Raw genomic sequence first — 14,951 nt, 5'->3', positions numbered from 1 at the left:
CCCCAACACCCTTTTCACTGCTTTTCTGTGAGTAGGTCATACTGGCTAATGTAGCTGCTTATGTTAAGTTCACTGCCACCAGCTGCAGGGGCATTTGTTTCTTTTGTTCCTTTTCCCTTTTTTGTAAACAGGTGATTTAGGGTCAGAATTGGAAAACAGTAGATTATTTATAGGTCTTTTATCATGATAATGCTCTAATTACCTGATCTCTTGATCCTTGTTTTTCATTATTGCAGTGTGACAAACTAGATTAAAAAAAAAAAAAATTGTAGTTTCTCATAGTTCTTAAAGCTGAAGCTCCAGATTAATACCCATGAAAGTATTCAGACAAGTGTGTGCAAACTTTTCTTCCTTTGAGATGAGTTTGCACATCAGTAACATAGGTAGTTAGGTGTTTGCCAGTGGAGGATGAGCCCTGCAATTGCAGTACTCATTCTGGAGTTTTTCAGAAACAGATCTTGTCACCTTATCAGTATATTTGAGTATGGGTTTGGACTGATCCAAAGAAGCAGAAGAATTTCAGTATAGCAATGTGACAGGATATGCATAGAGTTTATTCAGTCTGTGTACCAGGGAAACAACCTTTCATCTTAAAACAGGCAACTTTGTGATGTTGACACTGATGTAAAAGTATAATATGAATTAAAGGAGAAATTCTTAAGTTTTGTTGTAATATCATATAGTGTTCTGAAAAGTACTGAGTGCCTTTAACTTCCATTGTCTCCATATGAGATGCAAACTTGTATTTAATGGTGACACTGTCTTCAGTGTAAAGTAAGAGCTGATACTTCCAGAAAGATTTACATATTTTTGTCTATTTTGGATTACTGCTTTATTTATTTTGCGAACATAAGAGCTATTAGTTATGCAAATCATCCAGTGTAGGTGTCAGTAAAACTGTTTTCCATGTCAGTGCTGGAATGAGCATTTAACAGAGAAATGCTAGCAAAACCCCAGAAACTGCATCTTGCTTCCCCAGTAACTGTTTTCCCCACTAATGAATATTGCAAATCATTTATGTTTTAAAATATTTGATTTTATGATGTTTTTTGTCAGGCTGGGTGGTAAAGCCACCATATTATGGTGAGAACCTCAAGCAGTGCTGGGAATGACAAATGTGTGGAAATGGCTGGGAGAGGGCTGCCAGAAACTCATGAAAAAATATCAGCCAGGCTCCCGTGTGTGTGTGTCTGACTTAGCTTCCCCAAAGCGTGGTGGTTGTTGTAGTGATGAGTTGTATGTCCCCATTCAGAGAAAGGAGGAAAAAATAAAAATAAAATAAATTAATTATATGAATATGAATGCTGTGGTAGAAGGGATTATTCTGTGTGTCCTCTTTGTGTCAAACCTTTTTCGGTCTGTCACAGTATCATATGTGGAAGAGATGAATTTTTAAATCACGTCCTGTTGTCTCAAAAACTGGGGCATACGCTGTTGTCCTACTTCAATGTAATAACCTATTTCATCACTGAAGAAGTTTCTTTTCCCATAATTGCGATGTTTTCTTCAAGGCCTAGCCTAAGTCAAAGAGATTTTGCTGAAGGGTTTGCCAAAATATAATAAAAATTAGTGTTCAACTTGTTGTATAGGGTTTAAAGGGAAAAGCAAATCAACAATAAAATTGATATTATTTCAAAAATATTCTTTACCTTTGAGTTTGTTAACAAACCTCATTTGATACAATCATAACCGTAGTATTGACCACACTACTCAACCCTTTCAACAATTCTGAAAATATAAATCCTTCAGTAAAAATCTGATTTTGAGGAACTAATTTAAAAATAAGTACTTCATAATTATTTTCTAACATTACATTACCAAAAAAATTAAGCTTTAAATAAGATTCATATTGGCACAGTATTTTTTTTCTTTTGAGCAACGACATTGTTTGCCTGGAGATAATTCATGACAAAGGCAAGGTCCTCAAAGTTCAGAGTACTAATTCAGATTTGCCTTTTGACTGTGCTTCTGCCACTCTTACTTTTTTCTACTAAGAAGAAAGTGGTTTTTGTTGCTGACTTATGGGCAATATGTTCTTTTATTTATTTAAAATTTTATACTAAGATCCCAAGTTACCGTGCTTCAAGGTTGTTTTCCTGTTTTTAAAATGGAACTGCCTATCATTTTCACTCAAAAAGGAGAGGTGGCACTAAAAGAGGAATTTCAAAGCTATTAAGACAATAAGGAAATAAATGAGTCCAGAGCTCACTGAGTTCCTGTCACTGACTCTAGTTTTGAGAGGCGTACATTACACAAACGTGCCATAACATTTCCAAAAAATGTTTTTATTAATTCTATAGAGATACTACAGTTGTTTTATATTCTTTTTTAAATTTCTGTGGTTAGGTCATAAATGAAAAGTGTCAAAGTAAAAATACAAGTAACAGGGGTTTTTTTAAAAGCTTGGTCTAATGTGTTGTAAAAACCAACCCTGCTCAACGTCTCCTTTTTGCTCAGGGTCTCCTCTCTCTCTTCTTGTCCCTTGCAGATTCTCTGGCCTTCTTCTGCCAACCATTTGTGTTCAGCTGTCTTTGGATGGTGCTGGGCTGTCAAAGAGACATCTCTGTAATTGCACAGTAGCCTGGCAAAAGACAGGTTATTACAGAAGCAAGGAAAAGAGTTTAAAGCTACTTTGAAGTTTTCTTCCCAAAATCATTAGTTTCTGTACTGGAAGGGGGAAGCAGGACTTTTTCTCTTCTGTGAAAATCATGAACACTTCTTTTACTCATGGTCATCATCAGCAACAACAAAATTCAAAAGCTTTGGAAAAAAAAGTGACTGAGATATTTGAATTTTAGACAAGTTCTAATATGATTATGGTGGTCTGGAGAAACTATTTTAAATTCTCTTCAAGAGTCTGTGTTTTCCATACATGACCATCTTATATTTCCACCTCAGGTTAATATTGAAAGGAACATTTGTTCCAGATTGCCTTTCCATCCAGGAGTTCTCTGGAACAACATAAAGACTGTCTGTACCCATTGAGCTTGGGATCACATTAATAATCATTATGATATAAGTGGGGTTTAGGATGTTCCCTTATATCCTTTTCTTGAGAAGGTTTTCTGTGAGAAAACTTGCTGCTAGCAGGTTGTGTGTATGTCCACAGTAAAAATCAAGTAGAATACCCAATAAACCGTAAACTCCAATTTGTCCATAACGTTTTTCCTTCTCTCCTGCTTCGTTAACCACATACTACATTGTGTGTAAACATTAACCTGTGACAGTGGCTGCTCTTATGCCTTTTAGCTGGCAGGGCTCTTTCCCCCAGTGTGCTGCTACACAGGCAGGAGGTACTTTTGGTTCTGACATGCACTTCAAGTTCTGCTGTGGTAGGGTTGGTGCTGGCATATGCGCTGCTGCCATCCCTGCTTAGTGCAAAAGGGAAATAACTCAGGCAAAACTTTATCAAGGTAATCCTCAGTCAAGTTTTGGTGGGGATAGACCTCACTGTCCCCAGTGTTAGGGTTACCCTAGACCTGTAAACTTGGGCCTTCCTTAGACATGATGAGCCTATGCACACTGCTGGAGATGCAGAAGAAATGGATGTTGTACTGGAGTTACAAGGGTCAGGGTCTCTGTGTAAGAGGGTGATGGGCCAGAAGGTGTGCAGAGGAAATGTGCAAGGAAGGCTAAAAGAAGCGCCAGTGTTATAACCTGCAAAAGCAAAGTGGGAACTTAATAGGCAGAAGTCAAATAGACTGGGTTCCAATACAGCTGCATGGGGAGTGTCTAGCTGAAGAAGAGTTCTGGCAAGACTGTGAGAATAAGATTAATATTGGTATTTGTCTATGAATAGAAAAGGAAGCATGTGCTTCTAATTGTTTCACATAATGCATTCGAAACATATGCTTGATAACCATGGAGAACATTTAATGGAGTGTTTACAGAACAATAAGTAGAACAATTAGAATAACAGATCGTTGTGTGTTGCTGGAACTGCTCCTATTTCCCCCATACCCCCTTTCCTTAGCTCTGTTCTTTTTTTCCCATTCTTAGTCTTTTTAGATTGTTACTCTTCTGGCAGTTTGGGCCAATTTTGGATTTCTCATCAATTATTCTATTCCCATTGACAATATATTTTGAATATGACTCTGTCTGATCCACCGATAAAAAAGTCCTGCTGAATTTGTGGGTTTGAGCTTGAGCTCAACCAAACCAACCCCTTTTCCTCTCAACCACCCATCATTACGCTGTCTTTGAATAACCACAATGCAGAAGCCTCTAAATCAGCCAGTCTGACAGCAATAATCCCACACTTCTGTCTTCTTGCCTTTTGAACTTGACTTCTCTAACTTGTATTTTAGCAAGTACAGAAACAGAACAAAGTCGGACTGTCCCCAGACCAGTGTGAAGGAGCTTGGAGTATACCTGAATGCTGAATGCACAAAATAAGGACTTCAACGTTGGTGCCATCTGGGTGGCAAGAAGTTAGACATTGGATGTCACTGTGGATGTACTCTATTTCTGTCTTGATTACAGATTTCCATTTGTTTGACATAAGTTATGTTCTGTGACAACAGATATTTAATTAGACTTTGGCTCTGGGTTCATTCAACAGAAGTTTGTGAAGTTAAATTAATTAATAAAAAGACTGTGTTGATTTTTGGTGAGGTTTTTGGCCAATGATTTCTTCCGACAACTGATAAGAGTAGCTTCATGTGAATTCACATCTTCAATGGATTATTTAACTGGATATTTTTTAATTATTTCTTTTTTTATTCCCCACTGCCCTCATCCTTGCCCTGGAATTCAGTAAAGTTTGAAATAAATACAAATTTAAAAATTGGTAAAAAAATATGCAGAATCTATCCAGTTTTGTTATACCTGTGGGCGACATGAAAACTCTAAAGTTCAAGTCTTACCTAGATTTGCCTGTAACGTTCCTCTTGATTGGAAAGATAGCAAAATTCTAGGTATATATGCATTAAGTGTAGCTACTTACCTTATACCATCTGCAGAAGTAGTATGTGTGTGGATTGGCTGTGCGTGTGTGTGTGTTGGTAAGGTGAAGCAAATCCAGCTAACATTCCCATACGCCTAGCTCAGACCTGATAAATCCCTAGTGTAAAAGAAGAGGTAAAAAACTGGAGAAAGAGATATAGGACTTACTGCGCATTAGTGTGGAGACTGAAACTGATGTAGGGTTCATGATTCATCTGTGACTGATGCTGTGGTATGAAAATGATTCTATGGCATTATCATAGGAGATCCCCGACACTATCGTCTCAAGAGTTTGGGGGTTTTTTGCTTGTTTTTGAGTGGCTTGTACTTTAGAAATATCAGTTCAGACATCTGGAGATTTAGGACAATCAGCAGCTTTCTATAAGGAGAGTTTCTCAAAATGGAAAAAACATCTTGATGTGCCCAAAAGTCTTCACTTCATATCTGGTGGCAGATGTTCTCTTTCTTTCTGTCTACCAAATGGTGTGATGAAGCAGGCAGGGAAAGGGAGGAGGGTTGGACAAGCAGCTCAAGACAGATGTTTTATAAGTTTTAAAATATTTAACTACTGAACAGAATTTAAAACATCCTGTTTATTTTTAGATTTTGTGCATTGTGTGTATTTGGGGAATATCTCCACATGATAGCATTAACAAGAACACTGTCTCGTTAAAGTTGCCTCAAAGGGACCTTTTGAAGGAAAAGAAATTTTATCATGAATATTGTTTTTTGCATATTATGTGAAGCTATTCAATATTATATGTTTGAAATAAAATATTGCATCTATTAGAAATACTAAATGTCTGTGCAGTATTCACAGTTAAATACATAGATGCCCTGTTATTTCCTTTTTGCTTTCTTGGTACATCAAAAAAAAATTGTTACATTGGCATATTAAAATCATATTGTAGTATATGACTTGGTTTTATCTGGGATGGAGCATATTAACTTTCTTGTAGTCCCTCAATTGACAAACACAGTCTTGGCTTTGCCATAGCAAAATTCTAACTGTAATCCACTGTATTTCACAGTTCTAAAGAGTATTCAAATAGTCTGAAAGATCAGATTAATTGCAAATTACCTGGTTTTGTTTGTCTATACCAGCCTAGGACATCCATGAGGAGGGAGCTGCAGTAAGAAACCAGACTGCAGCAGTTCTAGAAGAACTTGAGTTACAACCCATGCATGACTGCTACACCAAAGTGAAAACTTTAAGTTTTACTTTCTTCACCTTCCCAAAAGAGGAAATATGCTTAAAATTCAGGTCTACACTAGATTTGGGTAAACTGTGTGTGCAGTGTTGCTAAACATGAACATGGCATTCATATAGAAGTTTGTACACTGTGTTTTGCTTCATAAATAATGTGAATCTGGGCAAACCAAAGTTCAGCTATCAGAACTTAAGAAGTTGGAAAATGAAATTGTCACAGATTAGGTTAAAAGGATAACTCAGGTAATGCAAGTATTTTAATACAGACAAACATGAAATACAACTGACAGTTGTTTCCAGTGCAGTGCCGTTATGATAAGGTAAATAAATTATGGGAATATTTCATTACTCTTAAACCAAACATTACAAAAATCTAGGAAATATGTTGTAAGCTGATGAGAATGCATTTCTGAAGCACTTAACAAATTTATCCTTGCCTTTGACCTTATGTAATATGAATGCAGTACTTTTCAGAGCAATATAAATTTTGTTTGCAATTTCAGAGTGTAACAGTAAGGACACTTTTTTCCCACTTAGGTATTTTAATATTACTTATCCTGGCAGAGATAAGGTTCTCTGAGTGACTTAATTTTCACATTACCATACTTAGTGCAGTAAGATACTATAGTATTTCTGAATTTTCCAAGAACATAATTTTTACTGAAGTCATTGAAATATTACTGCAGTGGTTTCACAGTTGAGAAACCAGCAGCCACATTCACAGACTTAACTTGTGTTGAATGTACATCACATCTGGGAGTCTTCTCTTTTTTAATTAGTAAAATTTTCATACAGAATGAGTAAACAAGAAACCTAGAGAGAATGCTAACAGCTTATATTTCCAATAGCATGAAGCTATGTATAAATATGACATGATGCATCCACTTCCCTGATGGAGCAAATATTTGTAATTGTCAAGATGGTTGATATTGAAATAATAATCAGATTTTTTTGGATGCAGTTTCAGGGAGAAGTCATAATTACGTATGACAAATGCACTGGAATAGACTCTGCTGTCTATAAAAACTTCCACAAGTCATCTCAACAGGAGAGGCACATGCTAAGAGATTATTTCAGTTTGAAAAGGAAGACATTTTTCTTTGACCATTCACTATACATTTGACAATAAATGATGTGAGCTTTATTGTGGTATTTTTAGATATTCACATAATGATTTGAAATGTGGCTGTGCGAAAAGAAAGGTAGCCACACTAAACAGTTCCATCAGGCTTTTTACTGAGGGGTTTTTTGGTAAGACATACTAAGTGACAGTCAAGATTTTGCATCAGAATAACTATGCTTGTATGAAACTTCTTTATCTTGCACATTTTTGCTCTTTCATTCCATAAAATCTTATATACTCTAAGTGCCTCTTTATTTGAAATTTCCAGCAGACTGCTCATTTTCAATTCAAAACATAAACAAGTGCTGGCTGTTCACAAACCAGTACCATCTTCGCGTAAAATATTTCATTCACAAATGAAACCCTGACTTGGCAGATCAGATAAAAAACCTGAATACAACCTGCACCCAGATCTGCTCCCTGGTTGGAAATGGGTGTGTGGAAGACTTAGAATTCTGCTTTATTTGAAATGTCACTATTAATTCGTAGTCCATTTCTGATGGATTTTTCTCTGGCTTTTTCTCCATCACTAACCTCAGCAAGTGAAGAGAATTACATGGCTCGGGGTTTATGCATCCTGTTAGCTCTCCAGCCCTGCTGTTTCTTTCTCAAGCGCATGTAAGAAGCATGAGGAATTCAGCTGTGCATGAAGCAGCCCTCCAAGCCAAGTGGACCTGATGTACCACGTTTAGCTGCAGACAGGAGGGAATGCAGGGCTAACTGAAGAAAGCGTCAGTCAGACTCTCAAACCACAGAATGGAACAGGTGCATTTTCATGCTGCAAGTTAGTCCTGCTGCAAAAGCGATGCCTCTTGATGGACTGTTTTGTGCAGGAAAACAGCAGTGGCATTTAGCCAGACCATAGCAGTTACAATTTACCCAGCAAGGATAGGTACTGCTGAGCAGCTGGTTGCAATCTGGCTTTGCTAAGTCTAACAGGACTTGAAAGTAGCTACCACATCAGTGTTGGGCTCCTCTATCTTCTGTTGCAGTTCAATTTATTTGGCAGTTATAGCAACCACTAGTTAGTTGTCCATCTATACATTCCCTCCTTTTTCTGTTATAGAATCACAAAATCACACAGCATGGTTGAGATTGGAAAGGACCTCTGGAGGTCATCTGTCCAACACCCCTGCTCAAGCAGAGACACTCAGAGCTGGTTGCCCAGTACCAGGTCCAGATGGTTTTTGAATATCTCCAAGGAAGGAGACTCCACAACCTCTCAGGGAAATCTGCACCACTGTTAAGTCACTCTCACAGTGAAAAAAGTAATGATGATCAGACAGACCCTCCTGTTTTTCAGGTTATGCCCATTGCCTCTTGACGTCAAGTGCTAAACATATTGCTGTAGCAAGTAGAAACAGAAATGTAACCTCTGTTACAACTATGATATATACAAAAAGGACAAAAAGGCCATCTACTAACTGAAAACTTTGTAGTCCAAGAAAATACTTCTGTGTTTTTGTTGTCAGTTGAAGGGGTCTTTCTTTACATGCACTTGTCCATGGGAGGTACTAGTGGTATGGTTTTGTGTTTCAAGAAACTTTTTCCTCAAGCTTACTTTTTGACTCTGTCCAGTACAAAAAGAAGCAAAATGGGCTTGTTTTCTTATATATGGGAGAGGATCATACCTCTGCACATGCCACAAACTGCCTTTTTACCTTCTAGGCGGCATATCTTCAGTGCATGCAAATGGCCATTGCTACATTGGCTTCTGTAGCACTGTATTGGTTCTCACCAGCCTGTCCCTAGGAGTTACAGTCTGATGTCAAATACTCATTTGATATGTATGTGCCCATGTCATACACTTACAACACAGTGTTCCTTGTTTTCTGCCTCCACCTCTTTGCCTTAAGATTTCCAATAAAAAGCCCTCTTACTTTCCATTCCCCACCAGCAGTCACCAATAGACAAAAGTGGGTTGTGGATTAGATGCAGCCTTGAGTAGAATTGGTTTAATATCAATTCCAAATTTACTTCTCCTTGTCTTTGTCTCCAAGGATGGCATCTGCAGAGGACAGGGGGATTTTTAATGCTGTATTTCAGGACCTTGGTTCTGCTTTGTTAACTCCAGAGAGGTGTGATATATATGACAAAGACTGAAAGCCATTAGAGCCCCATGTTCAGTTGACAGTACCATTTTACACAGTAGTTTATTGCCTGCATGTTATCTTTCGGGAGAGTAGGAAACATCATTGATTTTAACTCGACTTCTCTTTTGTTCACTTAGCAAATAGGCATTGTGAAAAAACTCTCAGCTTCACCCAAAAGCCTTTTCTTTAAATATCACAGATGATTTAGGCCCAAAATATAGCCCTTTGTGAAAAATTGATACAGAACCATAGCATATGACTGTTGAAGGAATTTTCCTAGACTTTACTAAAAACATTTAAGTTAAAAAATAAGCTGTTTTCTGACACTTGAAATCCCTGAGACAGCAGTATTTTACTGCTTCATAAGGACTGGTGAATGTAACTCACAAGTATCATTTTCATTGTCCTGAATCTGTCATCCTTCTCTCTGCTAAGTCTTTATGTCATTAAAAGTCCCATTCCTATCACAGCTGAAATCAGTGGAGCAATGCAGGGGCCAAAGTAACTCATAGCTAAGACATAGATGGAACAACTGAATTCCAAAATAACGGGGCAAAAAAGCTTTCCTAATTTGAACTAGACTTGATATTTTTTAAGCTTTCTTTTTATTTTGGAAATGTGTATTAGCCACAAGCAAGATGTTCAGTGACAGTGATCTTACAAACAGCTCACAGCACTGAGAGGAGCGTGACCAGTGTTTTCATTTTTGTGGAGTCCTGACTGTACTGTGATATGGCTCTACCAAAACACAGACACACTGAAAATGCTAGATGGGTTTCCATTGTCCTTGGCTGTTATCTTGTCTCTTGGCCATAAATCTATGTTAGAAAAATGATGAAAGACTCAAAAGAGGATTCAGCCTCGACTGTTAGTGGTGGGTCTAAGCTGTGCCTGCTGATGTAAAGGTGAATGGTGTCAAAACACTTCCCATTTCCTCTCTGTCATGGGTTTTAACTGTGTATACTTTCAGTATGTGTTAATTAGGAGCTGCTCAAAAAACATAGTGTGAGGGCTGGCGAAGGCTTATCCCTTTACTTTAAAAGAAATTAGGAATAAAGCACCATGAAACAGGCTCTTTAAAATGTTTAGCTAGACACCAGCACTCTGTCTAGTGACAGACACTGAATAAGCCTCTGTGAGTAGCATTGCCAGTAATATTAGGTCTAACCTGCAGAACCTCGTCTCTCCTAGCACTAGGTGTCTCTTGAGGAGGCCTCCCCCATCACTCTGCACCATGCCAAATGGGGTGGTAACCTCCACTTTGGGCAGCTGCTCACTTGGGCTGCAACCACAGAGAAATTTTGAAAACTGAGTAGGTAATTTAGTCGGAGTAGGTAAAATGTACTGAAAACAAATCAGGAGAACAAGTATAATGAAGATTGATTGGTTAATACAATTAAGTGTGGCCATTTTGTCCATTTGTTTGGTGTCCTTAGGCTGTGATAATTCTACAGTTTGTGTAGCTGTTTTACTACTTAATGCAAGATCATTTTAAATAATGGATTGATCTATTGATATTTATAGCAAAGTAAGCATTAAAATACTCTGCTTGACTAGCTAAAGTATTTCTATCTCGCTGGAGTTCTCTGAATACATTGATAAGTAAAATGAAACTGATTATAATTTCCCTCTGAGGTCTTCTCTAACCACTGGGCTCCATCCTGCTTTTTTCACTTGCTTTGTGAGCCTAGTCCTTTCTCATTTGCTTTTCTTCCAAGTATCAGACTGAAATGTTTCACAAAATCATAGCTTTCAAAGTACTCTGCATTAGCTGAATGCAGCAGGCATGTAAGCACTTACGCCAGTGACACTAACTCCATCTTCTTTAACAAAGAGAAATGGCAACTAAGCATAAAATCTATGAAATCAGGCTTTATGTGGTGTCTAGGCTTCAGACAAGATATCTTGCCCCTATTAAAAGAGTTTAAAGGTGGAGGACACTCTTTTCCTTCAGTATTTTCTTCCAGTGGTTAACCACCTTCATTGCCAGCATGTGCAATTCCTCTTTTGAAATTGTTTAACTGAGATTTCAAGTTGCTGGTTCTTCTGTAATTGGCAGACTCTCTGAGTGATAACTTCATAAGACCTATCATCTCTGAATTTGCCTTTGAGCCAAACAGAATGAAATGCATTAAAGCCCTCTTTACACAGTCTCTTTCCTCAGTGCAGAAGTCTTTTGGCCTTCACAATTGTTGTTTAATAGCCTTTCTAAAGTATGCTTAAAATTAAAATGTATTCAAAAAGGAAGTTCAAGTATCATTCTTGCCAGTGCTGTGTGCTGTTATGAAAGAACCACCCTCTCCAGCTTGCTGTTCTCTCTTGAACCGTGCAAGGTTCATGTTAGTCTTCTCAACCTGATCATCACCCTGCAAACTGTTTTTGAGGTTTTTTTGTCTTCTGTGATTCCTGCATCTTTTATACAGTAGATCACCTATATAACAATATGTAAAGGAGCATTTGCTAACCTCTCAGAAGGAGAGGCTTAGATGAAGTTTTTGATGAGAAAGGGAAGAAAAATAAGAAAGAATTGAAGTGCTGTAATTATGTGTAACTGTCTCACAGGCAGGTTATTTGGTACTTGTGACATAGTGGTATGGTGGGGGCAGGGTAACTCCATGAAATCTCCTAAGTGTTTAAATTTATTCATTCTTTGAAAGACAAATTGGTTCCTCAACAAATTCTAGTGAAGATGTATTTGGTGAGTCTTTAGAAGAGTTATTCAGCCACTCAGGAAAGAAAAAGAGAAACAATAGATCTTTGAGATGGAAGAAGCCAGTTATAGTGATCTACTCTGTTCAACATGTTATTTCCTAACACTGTAAGACTGATCCCTTCAGTGCATTTTTCTGGGTTGTGTGTGTGTGTGGTTTGTTCAGGGGATTTGTCCAAACATTGAGTGTTGGTATGAATTAGACTTACTTTGTTCTTCATATTTCGTATGAAAACACCCGGAGAACCATGTGTTCAGGAAGTTCTAAATTGTGGTACTGTTATAAAGTTTCAGGTTCTAGAAATATGTTAGAAGGCATTTTGGTCGGTGATGTAGAGTGAGAAAAGTTGATTGTTCTGTAGACAGAATGCATGACTAAAAGCCGTTTGCACTGACAAGCCAGATTTTCTGAGCATTAGGAGTGAAACTTGTAGAGATTCTCCAGATAAATTTGCCCCTTTCTTTACTTTATAGATGTGGAGCCCAGTTTTTCTGTAAAAGTTCCATATGGAGGGTAGGCTCAGGCCTCTTACAACTACCAAGAAACCAGGATGCCTCAGCAGCCCTGATTAGTTCTTTCCACTCACAGAATATGGTGGTTGTTTTCAACAGGAGGAATCACCTGAGGATCTCATTCACGTGGTATCACTGCACAGGTGTCACTGTGAACAATATTGTTACAATACCAATTTTTTATGGGTAAAGAACACAATTTTCTGTTTTTTACCTATTTCTAGTCTGTTTAAAACCCAGAAACTTAAATTCAGAAGATGCAGCTTTCATGACTGTATTTTTTCATCCATTTTATTGTTAAACTTCTTACTGTTTAAACTTCCTTACTGTTCAAAGAACTAACCAATCTCAAACTGTTTTGTAAGCTTGAATATTACTGGATGGACTGTTGTAGATAAGGAATTCTTAGTGCTATCTAACTGGGATGTTGATACCATGGGATCGTTTTGCTCTCCCTACCAAAAAAGCATGGATTTTTTCTCACACTGTTGCTGCTTTTTTTTCCCCCTTTTTCTTCAAGTTCTTTAATTCGCTGACAATTTAACTGATCAGTGTGACAAAAAATCACTTTTAGTTTAGCCACTGACTCTTACAAATGCTATAGGCTGAAGAAAAACATCTTTTCAATGGCTTCTTGGAAACTGAGATTAAAAGCAATCAAAGAATACAGATATTTCTTGACTTGGGGATATGTTTGAACACATGGAGTAAAAAAAGCTCATGAAAATCTAGTTAGGCAGTTTAGTTTCCACGAACCCCTCAAAAGCACTATAAATGAAACTGATATATTTGAATTCTGGAAGTTTCTTTGAAATTAGTTTCAGAAAATTGATATGTTTTCAACCCCACAAGTCTCCGCAATGTAGTATTTTTAGCTGTCAATATTCTTGCACATTCTTATTTCCTGTCAACACCATGAATCTGTCAACTGTCATGAATCAAGGGCGTGCACTGGTGATGATCAGAACAGCTCAGTCAGAAAAGCCCCTGTGTTACAGGGCTGCCCCTGGGCAGCTATCACTTGAGAACATGGGGATTAATGGTGGAAGGCTTATTGTTTCAATGACTGGTGGAAGAAAAATAAAGTGGTAATTAAAAAACCAAAAAGGTATCTTATCCTTTGGTAAATGCACTTGTTTCTTTTACAGCTGTAGAATGGCATAATAGTTAAAGGTAGACAGAAAGATTAAAAGTAGATATGCAGGTGACTTTATATGCTGTCTTTTCAAGTCTTCTTGCATGGTAACAGTAGTAAACTGGTGTAGGCTTACTGGCACTAATACACAATAACTGCAACCAGGTTAAGAATATGCATTCCTTTTTTTTTTTTTTTTTCAAGAAATATAGTTTTTTAGATTCCTCCTACCGAAAGAATTACATATATATTTAATCAAAATCAAAACTTTTTTCATTGTCCTGAACTCAGAGCACTGTATTGCAAATCAGCTCAAATTAATCTGGTATGTCCACTGTCTCTCTGCTTCTGCCTACCTCTTTTCTTTAGACAGTAAATTAGGTTGCTCTTAGTGCCTTGTGCTGGAAGGATATTCCCCTGACAATGCGGTACATGATACCACACAGGTAAGCAAGGTCATCATGAAGGGTGTATCTGACTGGTTACCCATCAAGGAAAGCATGTGGAAGTTGCCCAAATTCCTGAGGCGACCTGTACACAGTGTCAAGCTGACCCAAAACTGAGTCTTTTGATGCAGAAGGGTAACAGCAACTTAACCTGAATTAGAGGGATGTCATATGAAATGGAGCTATTATTTCTGATTTGGTTCTCTTACTGGAGTGTCATGGTTTGAGCTCAGAGTGCAGCTAAGCACCACACAGCCGCTCACTCCTCCCTTACCCCCCAGTGCTGGGAAGAAGAAAATAAAGCAAAAGGCTTGGGAATCGAGATCAGGACAGGGAGGAATGATTGACCCATTACAATCATGGACCAAAGACAGACTTGTTAGGGGAAGAAAAAAGAACGTAGATTTAGGACAGACACTAACAGCAATGGCACTTAACAGTCAGAGTAGGACAGTGAGGAGCACTACCACATCTTAAAAACATCTTCCCCCTACCCTTCTGTTCTTCCCAGGCTCAGCTTTGCTCCTGATATCTCTACCTCCCTTCCCCGCAGTGCAGGGGGCAGAGAACAGGGGGGTGCAGTCAGTCCTGCCACTTCTTCCTCCTCAGGGTGGGGGGAACTCCTGGCATTCTTCTCCTGCTCTAGTGTGGTTCCCCTCTCACAGAAGACAGTCTTCCACAGACTTTCTCCAACATGAGACCATCCCACAGGTTGAAGCGTTTCCCTAACTGCTCCGGCGTGGGTCACCCCTGCGTGTTGCAATCCTCCCAGTGCCA

The sequence above is a fragment of the Strix uralensis genome, chromosome 3 (assembly GCF_047716275.1).
Source record: "Strix uralensis isolate ZFMK-TIS-50842 chromosome 3, bStrUra1, whole genome shotgun sequence".
Classification (NCBI taxonomy): domain Eukaryota; kingdom Metazoa; phylum Chordata; class Aves; order Strigiformes; family Strigidae; genus Strix; species Strix uralensis.
Note: the sequence above shows the minus strand (reverse complement) of the source record.